This window comes from Equus przewalskii, chromosome 2, assembly GCF_037783145.1.
Source record: "Equus przewalskii isolate Varuska chromosome 2, EquPr2, whole genome shotgun sequence".
Taxonomy (NCBI): Eukaryota; Metazoa; Chordata; class Mammalia; order Perissodactyla; family Equidae; genus Equus; species Equus przewalskii.
In genome coordinates this window covers 26,537,858-26,548,706 of record NC_091832.1, presented here as the reverse complement: position 1 = coordinate 26,548,706, position 10,849 = coordinate 26,537,858, and positions in this window count along the sequence as shown.

Sequence of the window (10,849 nt, the reverse complement as noted above, 5' to 3'; positions counted from 1 at the left end):
TCTTTCTTAAGATCAAGTGATTCCTTGAATAAATAAGTTATTCATTGAGCATCTACTGTATTCATTCAAAAGCTACCTATTGATTTCCCACTAGGTGCTGGACACAGTGAAGCCACAAAGCTGGCGATGACAGACGGCCAGCTGAACTCCCTGCTCTGTTTACTGTGGCTGCTGTCTCTGTCACCAGGTGAGATCTTCCCTTTCATACTCTTGCTTTTAGGCATTTTCCCTTCCTCCCCTCCATCTTACGCAGCAACTTGGTCTTCTGTCTCCTTGGAGCTGAGGCTAGGGGTGGGGAGGGAAACAAACAAGCACACGGAGGACAAAGCACAGAGCCAAGTGCGGTCTTTGTGTTTCTTCCTCTAAGAAATAACAAGTTTAACTCAAATTAATTCAAGCTCAGCTCATACTTGAAGAATAAAAAGGAGCTGGTTAGGCTCAATTTCTTGGTTGGACTTTCAAGCCTGGTATTAATCTACTCATAAGCTTAGCTCATTGGGAGAAAACATGCTTCTTCAGGAGTTTTCTAACTGAAAATAAATGCCTCGTTAAGTTAAACATATTAACCCGAGAGCTGTATTGATGTCAGACAGACTAATGAGCGTCATTACAGGGAACGTGCAGTGGTCCTCAGGGGGACCTGCCAGCCATTAGAAACTCTCTGCGAATGCGCTCAGCTGTTGCCCCACGGGCGTGGAATCACGGAGGGAGGGAGAGAGATGGGACAGGAGCCAGTGTGGAGCTGTGATCACCCCCGGGAGGGCTGCGTCTTTGGATGCTGTGAAGGGTGTGTGGCCAAGGGAGGCACCTGGTGTGACACGACTCGTTGTTGGGTCCAAGGGGAGGGACGCTGGGCTCAGCCTCTACAACAGGAGGGAGGGCGGGAGGGTCGGCGTTCAGGCACCAGAACCCGGGTTCTAGTCCAGGTCTTCTCCACATCCCAGCGGACGAGGTTCGGTTCCAGCCAATTGTCACTAAGCTGAGTGCTGTGCTAGGCACTGACACAAGCCTTACACTCATGGAATCCTCACAGAATCCCAGGGAGACAGGCCTTGTAGTCCAGAATGACAGATGGGGAAACTGAGGCTCAGAGGAGTTAAGTGGCTTACACAAAGTCACTGGTGTGTGGGCGGGAGAGCTGAGGCTGAGACCCAAGCTGGCCGACCTGGTGGAGCTTTCCTCTCCGAGCCCCAGCCGGCCTCTGGCTCCTGGTGGTCTGTCTTCAGGGCCCTCCCCACTCCATCCTCCGGGACTGTAATTCCCTAATTACAGCTGTGCGGGAGGAGCTCTCCCCACGAGCACACAAGGAGCACCGAGGTGTAAAGCAAATCTCAGGTTTAGGAGCCCAAGAAACCTTGATTTAGCTGATTTAGCTGTCCCAGGAACACACTGGCACTGAGCCCTGGGCCAAGTCAGTGCTCTGAGTCTGTTTCTTTACCAACAAGATGGGAATGGGTATCGCCAACCCACAGGCTTGTCATGAGAATCAAAGGAGCTAATAAAAATTAAAGTTCCTATCACATAGTAGGTGCTCAGGAAGAGCTGTTCCCCTACTGTGTGCAGGGTTCCTGGGCCATCCAGCTGGTTTTGGTCCGTGGGGAGAGGTTGAACTGGGCCCGGGGGAATGTGAGAAGCCGGCTGACCTTCCTGATGTCTGGCCCAGCGGTTAGGGGCGGCCCCAAGTCCCACAGCCCACACACATTCCTTGAGGACTCAGGCTGTCCTGGGTACCACACAGAATACGGAGACAATCTCGCCATGGTCTCCCAAGCCAAAGAATTCCCATCCGAGTTGGGGGGATGACCCCACCTTGGCACTGGAGAGAGTCTAAGGACTGAGGCGGAGAAGAGCGGGGAGGACCTGAGACAGAGGCAGGGCTCCTGGGAATGGCAGGAAGAGAATCTTGGAACAATGTGGAGGAGGTGCCCTGTGTATGTGTGTGCTGGGCAAGCCAGCCTTCCCCTGGGGACAGAGGGGCACGACTCTGTCTCAAAGTCCAGGACAGCTAGAGGCCTGGTCCAAGGTTGAGGTAAGAGGAAAAAACTTGGAAATTCATGTATTTACAGACCAAACTTGTCAACCTAGTGTCTCTTGCTCCATTTATTAACAAGGGAATGGACATTCATGCTCATAATTTCATTTATTTTTAACCAATAATCCCTGAGAAGTGGTCATTATTGTTAAGCCCAAGTGTCAGGTGAAGAGATTTAGGCTCAGAGCTGCTGAGCGACTGGCCCAGGGTCACACAGCTCATAGGAGCCAGGATTCACACTTGAATCTGCCTGACCCCAAGGGCCACAATTTCCCCACTGGCCACACTGCCTCTCACATCTGCAGGTCCAGCTGGACAGTCTGTCTCTCCTGCAGACTACAGACATCCAGAAAATGTCTGCTGCTGGCCCCTCTCCTGATTTGGTTCAAAGGGGGGATGTGTCTCATGGGCTGGAGATGTGAAGACCCACAAGACCCTCAGAGAGGCAGGTGCTGTCACCGTGAGTCAGCATAAGCCTGAGGGACCTGGCACAGACCTGTGGTGACTCCTCTGATTCAGAGCCGGTGTTCCCACCTCACAGAGAGAGCCGGCTCTTCACTGAGGGCTGCGAGTTCCCCTCACGGCAGGCACCTGCTCTTTCACAAGGCGGGCTCTGAGCCTTGTGCTACAACTTAATTGCGGGTTGGGGTGCTTTATATGCTGAATGGCACAAATTCTGGGTGAAACGCTATGTTTAACTCCACTGTAATTATTTCTGCCATTATTTCGTTCATTTTCACGTCCTCTAAAAGTTTTTCAGTGGTAGGATCTGTGTCTCTCTTATTCGTTGTCTGTTCTTCTGTGCCTGGCACACTTAGCAGGCACACTTTACACGTTTGTTAAGCGGTTGAATACAGGATGTGCAGAAGGTGGGAAATGAGTTCTACCAACTCAGTTGTAGTTCCTTTGGGCAGGGAGAAACACCTGTGGAATTGCAGGAACAAGGATGCTGGAGAAGAGATAACTGAGCAGAGTCAAGTACTAGATGGAAATATTGCTGGCCATTGAGTCCGACGGTTCTGCAGGGCGAGAGGTGAGGCACGTCACCTAGTTAGCTAGCACTGCGCAATAAACCACCCCAAAACTTATCGGCATAAAATAACAAGCACTTATTTGACTCAGAGAGTGTAGGTGAGCTGGGTGCTCCTGCTGGCCTGGGGCAGGTTGGTTGATCTTGGCTGGTGCGCTCATGCATCGTTTCAGTGGGTGGGCTGGGTTGGCATAGCTTCAGCTGGGAGGGCTAATTTCTGTTTCATGTGGCCTCATCTGACAGCAGGCCAGCTCAGACTTATCTTCAGGGTGAAGATAAAAGCTCAAAAGAGGCAGTGAAAGCACGTGAGGCGTTTTGAGGCATGGGCTGGCATATTGGCCATATATTCTTATTTCTGTATTCTTGATGCTCTGGCACTGGGGCCTGGGTCCTGGGGAGACTGCTCCTCCTGGGGCTAGCTAATTCCTAGATATAGTGAATGGCTCCCCTCTGAGCATGCCTTTGATACACAAACCACGTAATCCAGAGCCCCCACTCCAACCACCTCTATCTAACGCACACACCAAGTCAGCATGTGTCCTGCCCTAAGTCCCCCCAGGACCAGGGACTGGATGCTCGGGGACCACCTATAGCCCAGAGCTGCCAAAATTATTCAAACAATCCAATCTTAAGCTTACTCTGCATGTCTACGCTGCCTCGCCCATCCTTTCCATGAAAACCCCCGTAAAAGCTCTGGGCCATGCTCTACCCTCTTCTCTCTCTGCCTCCTGACCTACCTTGGTGCTTCCCTGTGTGGTCCTGTGTGACGTGCTGTGCCTCCTGTTTCTAGGGATCTGTGAATATAAACCTCTTCCTTCACAACACTCACTTCTGCATTTCCATATCTCACCGCTCTTGATGAAAACAGGTCCCAGGTACATTTTAACACAGTTGGCACAGTGAGAGGGTGATTTGACACTAGATGGAGATGGCATGTCCTTAGATTGCTCTTTGCTTACTAACTAGATCCCACAGAAGCGGCCACTGCCTGGAAAGGCACGCTTGGCTGTGTGGTGCCCACGGCCTGACGGCTGCTGCAGTGTGCTGTTTTTTGTTGGCTGTTGCCATGACTTCCCAACCTAAAATTGTGGAGCTTGAAGGCTGAGTCCTCCTCCAGTTGCCATGTGGGCCAGAGTGTCAGGCGTCCAGGACAGAGAGCCCGAGGGCGTGCAGGTAACTGGCTACATCAGCTTCTCAAAGAGCTTCCTCTGAAGGGGACGGGGAGTGACCACCCTCCTAGTGCCGTGGGACAAGTCTGATCCACTGACCGGGCAGCACTGACAGGCAACGGGGCCATCTGAGTCATTCAGATGAAAGTGTCTAGTGTCCAGGACATCACATGCTCCTGGGGACACTTGACAAACCACTTCCCCTTTTTCCCTTTGAGCTGTGCTGTTGCCCATCGGTCTGTGCATGGAGCGCTGGGAGTGTTCTGCCCGAACACTCGCCCGTGTGTCCGGGGCCATTTGTGGGGTTCCTCCTCCACAGGGGATCAAGGCACCTTCAAATGTTGTGGTTCAGGCTGCAAACTTCGCACTGTGTCCTTTTGCTGCTCCCGTGATTTGTCCCCTGACCCAGTGGATATAGGTGGTCCCCTCCTAGGAGACCATAAAGGAGAGGAAAGGAAAGGAACACCTGGTCCCAACGGCAACCTTCAAAATCCCCGAGGATACAGTTCAATTCAAAAAATTGTAAAGTATCTAACCAATGCGCATGGGTGCCGCTTGTCAGTATGCAAAGGGTTCCAGACTCCAAAGAAAAAATCTGAAAAATAAAGCTGATACCACTAGTGCTCTCTTGGTTGTGAACCTGGGCCCATCTGAGCGTGAGTGGGACACCCTAGAAAGGGAGGCCACTGCTCACAGCTGAGGCCACTTGGGACCACAGAGTTCACCAGGTAAACACCCTAAGGGGAAAAAAAGGGTCAGAGACAGGAAAAAAAAAAAAGGGAAAAATTTTACCAGCTTAGAGATACAAGCCAGATTTTGTTTAAGTGAAAAAAAAAGATTTTGTTTAAGATGAAAATAAAGGGGGAGAAAAGGACTGATATAACTCCCTATAATCTTAGAAAAGTAACTAAATATAAAATAGGGAAAAATAGACATGACTCACTTGTCTCGACTGTAGCCTAGCCTGAATTTCCCCTACTCCTAGTACCCATTGCCCCAAAATATCCCACCTTGGGCACAGACATAACACAATTAATAATAAATTAAAGTTGAAAATAATCTTTGGCACTTACCTAGTGGCTCAATAAAATGGGATCCCATGGACCCTCCAGTTAAATTAATTAAGATGGTCCAATGTAAGCTAACACTGGGCCTTCAAGGATTAAAATGTATTACATAAAACTTAATTAATGTAGAGTGATTATCCCCACTGCTTCTCTATTTGGCGGCCCAATTTTGCCTTTGTTTTAAGTTGGAAAAAATAAAGGGTGCCTTGTGGTGGGTTACTACAACTTTAACGCTGTGGTCCCATCCATTAGGGCCCCCACACCCAACATCCAGTGTGATTACAATTATTGTCTCTATTCAGTCGAGAACCAGTAAAAGTTTTGCTCTCACAAATTTGGCTAAGATGTCCCTTCAGCACCTGTTTCAACAGCCTCTCTGTTTAATTTTGCCTTCAGCTCTGAAGAGACACAATACACCTTTTCTGGAGCCCCCGAGGGGCGCCTCACCAGCTCTGCCATCGCACAGTCTTTGCAGACAAGATCTCACTGCGTCCACCTTTCTCCAGGAGCACAGGAGTGACACCACACTGATGACATCCTCCTTCAAGGAGACCCATTGGACACTTGCTAAGGACACACAAATCCAACATCTTTTAGTCTCTTTTGGGTTCTTGTGGCAACGTCTTCCTCATTTACGAATTTTACTTCCAAATTAAAAGCAACAAGCACTCCTGTTGGTGCCCTGACAGACCCCTTCTCTAAAGGACATTGTGGCAACCTCTTCTCAGGCCTTCTGGAGTCTTCGTGCCACTTATGATGGCCATGGTTTCCCAAGGCCTTCTGATGCGTGCAAATGTCCCCCTCAGCCTCATGCTCTACACAATGAAAACAACAAATAACTGGCTCCTTCGGGGCTCTGTGGAAAACAGAGGCTCTCACAGACCCTGAGCCTGGGACCCTCCATAACCAGCTGCCCTTCATGCTTTGGGTCATGAAAGCAATCGGCCACAAGCTTGACACGGCCACCAAGGCCTCCTTGAGACTTTGGAACAGGATGGAGCCACGCTCGGGCCTTCTGGCATATTCCACTTGCAGGAGGGGCTGGCTTCTCCTGTCCTCATTCTCTTGCCAGACGCCATGTTTGGGAGGAGGTCAGCCCTCGCCCCAATTCCTTGGTTGTCTGGGAAGCCCCTTGGGGTTAACTGAATGAACAGCAGTGGGAGCTCCTAGATTACGTGAATGGTGCTGCCAACTGTCACATGGGAGGGAGCTCCGTGGAATGTTGCTGTTTCTGTCCCTTAGGATGACCTGATAAAGGATGGGACCCAAGAAACAGAACACTTGGCCCAGCTTTGGGCTGTCATCTTAGCTCTGAGTGGCCCTGGACACCAAGTGCCCCCAGCTTCATCTTCACAGTTATCGTAAATTGGGTCATTGCCTAAAAATTGTGCCCTTTAGGGTAAAATCAAAACGGAACAAAAAACACATCTCCTGCCTTGCAGACACCCAAAATATAAATCAAAATCACACATGTCTCTATGTATACTAAAGCCACAGTCCACCGCCTTACCATAATACTACTTACAGACATTGCTAATAGTAGCCAAAACATACACTTCACTTTTAAAAATACATAACACTGGGCTCTCGGAAAAGGCATTTAACAGAGCTTTCATGTCCCTGATGAGTCCCAGATAACTGGTTTAATTAGAGGCGTAATGGGTCTCTTGAAATAGCTCCTTTTCAAATTCTAGCCCAGCAAATGGACCCCTAAATGAGTCTCTAACTTGCCCCAGGCCTTAATCTGTCTTTATAAATGTTCGATCTTGCCCCAATCTCATCAGGGCTCGAGGCCAGATGGAGGGCGCATACTTTCCTGGGTCCCATTGGTCATAGATGATCCCACAGGCCAGGCAGCTGCTCATCTGATATGAGACCCCTTTGAACTTAAACTTCTACCAAAAATAAGAACGAAAATGCTCTCCGGTGCGGCTGCACACCATTCTGTTGACTGGTGGTGTTTTTACACTGGTCTGGGTATTTTCATTGATTTATAGTCTGGAGACCCAAACTCTCCAAGTAAGCCATCGTTTCAATGCAAAATGTCGAATGTTGAGACCCACCCGAGATCAATCAGAGTGGGTATCCACTTGGAAATACCCGAGTCCCACATCCCAGATGACATCGCCCTGGCCCAGGAGCCCACCCCTGGAGACGGCTTCGCCCCCTGTGCAGGAGACGAATTTACCCTGGCCACTAAGGCCACCCAGCAATGCCCACAGGCTGCCTCTCCTAAGGCACATGTTGGACACAGGACACCAGGAATTCCATTATCTTCTGAGCTTGCTCTGCTCAGCCCATCATTCTGGCCCACTCTTTGTTCTCTGCCAAAGAGTACACCCCTTCAGCGACACGCCTGAAGGGAAACCTTGTGGTGGTTACCAACACTTGTACCATTCTAGAAATGAATGGAGATGCTTGCTTTCCCCAGGAGGCACCTGCCTCATATCAGCCAACCCCTTGACCTCCTGGGGAAAGGACCACCCATCCTCGGTGCCTTTTCCTACTACCCCCTCCAGCTTTCTGCCAAGACCTCCTATTTTGCACCTCCCACTGTCACCACCATGGCCTCTCCTTCCCCTTGGTTACACGCAATACCACTAATCTTTGCATATACTTTACCAAATTATCAACAACGTAACTGCCAGGCCTGCCGCCTTGACCTGAGAAATATACCAAGACATTATTATCAAACTCACATTTTTAACACACTTTACAACGCCACCAAGATATTGTTAGCCACCCCCAAAACTTCGAATCTATTTTCTTGGCTAACGCTATAGAAATGGAAAATCTAGTGTGGGCTGGCCGACAGGGGCTCCTTATACTTGTGTTCCTCCTTTCTGCTCTCATAATAAAATCTTTTCTATATTGTTTAGGACAATTTATGCCTCCTCTTCTAAAGTCACCACTATCATTATCCCAAAGTTTCCTTAATACGATGCCAGAACATCACAGAGCCAGTTATATTGACCATATATTCTTATTTCTGTATTCTTGATGCTCCTACATTGGGACCTTGATCCTAGAGAGACTGCTCCTCCTCAGGCTCACTAATGTCCAGAGAGAGCAAATGAGTCTCCTGTGAGTGTTTCTTTCATATACAAACCTACCAATCCAGAGCCACATCCCCAACCATCTCCTTTATCAAACTCTCACACACTAAGCCAATATTTCCCCTGCCTTAAATGACCCCAGAGCCAGTCACCAGATGCCTAGGGGCCACTCCAGTAGCCCAGAGCCTGCTGAAACTACTCCAACTGTCCGATCCTAAGGTTACTCGGCATACCTACCCTGCCTCACCCACTCTCTTCCAAAAAACCCTAATAAAGTCTTGGGGCCATGTCCTCCCTCCCTTCTCCTTCTGCCTCCTGACCTACCCTGGTGCTTTCCCAGATGGCCCTGTGTGGTATGCTGTACCTCTTATTTCTAGGGATCTGTGAGCACAAAGTCCTTCCTTAATGACAATCATTTCTGTGTCTGCGTTTCTTACCATATTTGATTTAAAACATCCTGGGTATATTTGGGTCTGGCCCGGTGATGTAGCGGTTAAATTCGTGTGCTCTGCTTTGGTGGCCTGGGGTTTGCAGGTTTGGATCCTGGGTGTGGACCTACCCACTGCTTGGCAAGCCATGCTGTGGTAGGCGTCCCACACATAAAATAGAGGAAGATGGGCACAGATGGTAGCTCAGGGCCAGTCTTCCTCAGAAAAAAGAGGAGGATTGGCGGCAGATGTTAGCTCAGGGCTAATCTTCCTCAAAAAAAAAATCCTGGGTATATTTTCAAACAATTGGGAATTGGCACATTACTTCTACGGACCAAAGCAAGTCACAGGACTGGCCCATATTCAAGAGTTGGGGAAGAAAGCCTCATCGCTTGATGGGAGGAAAAGCAAAGTCACGATCAAAGGGCAAGATACAGACACAAGTAGGGAAGAAATATTGTGGCCATTTTCCAATCAATTTTTCACTTATGCTTTAATATTTCATTATTCACCATTTTCATTCTTTTTTTTTCTTTAAAGATTGGCATGTGAGCTAACATCAGTTGTCAATCTTCTTTTTTTCTTCTTCTCCCCAGAGCCCCCCAGTACACAGTTGTATATTCTAGTTGCAGTGCCTCTAGTTGTGCTTTGTCGGATGCCACCTCAGCATGGCCTGACGAGTGGTGCCATGTCCACACCCAGGACCTGAACCGGTGAAACTCTGGGCCGCTAAAGCGGAGTGTGTGAACTTAACCACTTGGCCACAGGGCCAGCCCCAGCCCCAGCATTTTTGTTCTTTATAAAAACCCTCAGCAAGATAGGAACAGAAGGAAACTTCTGCCAACTGATAAAGAGCACCTAGGAAAAACCAACAGGTAACAGACTTAATGGTGAAAGACTGAGCAGCCCACCTCTGAGAGCAGGGATAGGGGAAGGACGTCCGTCTGCTCTTCTCAACATTGAAGTTGAAAGTCTAGCCAGTGCAATAAAGCACGAAAAAGAAGTGAAATGCATCTATATTGAAAAGGAAGAAGGAAGACCTTTTAGTTGCAGACAACATGATCATCTACATAGAAAACCCAAAGGAATCTCTAAGTTATTAGAACTAATCAGTGAGCTTAGCAAGGTTGCAAGATGGAAGATCAATACAGAAAAATCAATTGCATTTATATTTACTAGTAATGAACAATTAGAGATTGAAAGAAGAAAATATCATTTATGACTGTATCAAAAAACTTCAAATACGTTGGGATAAATCTGACAAAAGATGTGCAAGACCTGTACATTCTGAACTAAAAAAAAAAACATTGCTGAGAGAAATGAAAGAAGACCCAAATAAATGGAGAGGTATACGTTATTCATGGGCCAGAGGACCCAATGTTGATAAGTGTCAGTTCTTCCCAAATTGATCTCTAGATCAACTCAATCCCAATCAAAAGCCCAATAGGCTTTTTTTTTGGGTAGAAATTTACAAACTGATTTTAAATTTCATGTGAAAATGCAAAAGACCTAGAATAGCCAAAATAACTGTGAAAAAGAAAAATATCTTTGGAAGACTAACACTACCTAATTTCAAGACTTATAAAGCTAAAGTAATCAAAACAGTGTGGTATTGGCATAAATCTAGGCAAAAAGATCAATGGAACAGAAGAAAGTGTAGAAATAGAACCAGCAAATATATGGACAACTGAGTTTTGACAAAGGTGCAAAGGAAATTCAGTAGAGAAATAATTTTTTCAACAAATGGTGCTGGTACAAGTCGATGTCTATATGCAGAAAAGTGAGCTCATTTTATGCCTTACACTACATAAAAACTTAACTCAAAATGGATCGTAGCTCTAAATATAAATTGTAAAATTATAGAACTTCTAGAAGTAAACGGAGGAGAAAGTCTTTGTGACCTTGGGTTAGGCAGAGCTTTCTTCATGATGACCCCAAAAGCACGACCCATAAGAGAACACATTGATAAATTGGACTTAATGAATATTAAAAACTTCTGCTCTCTGAAAGATGTTGTTAAGAGAATTAAAATACAAGCCACAGACTGAAAGAAAGTATTTGCAAAGT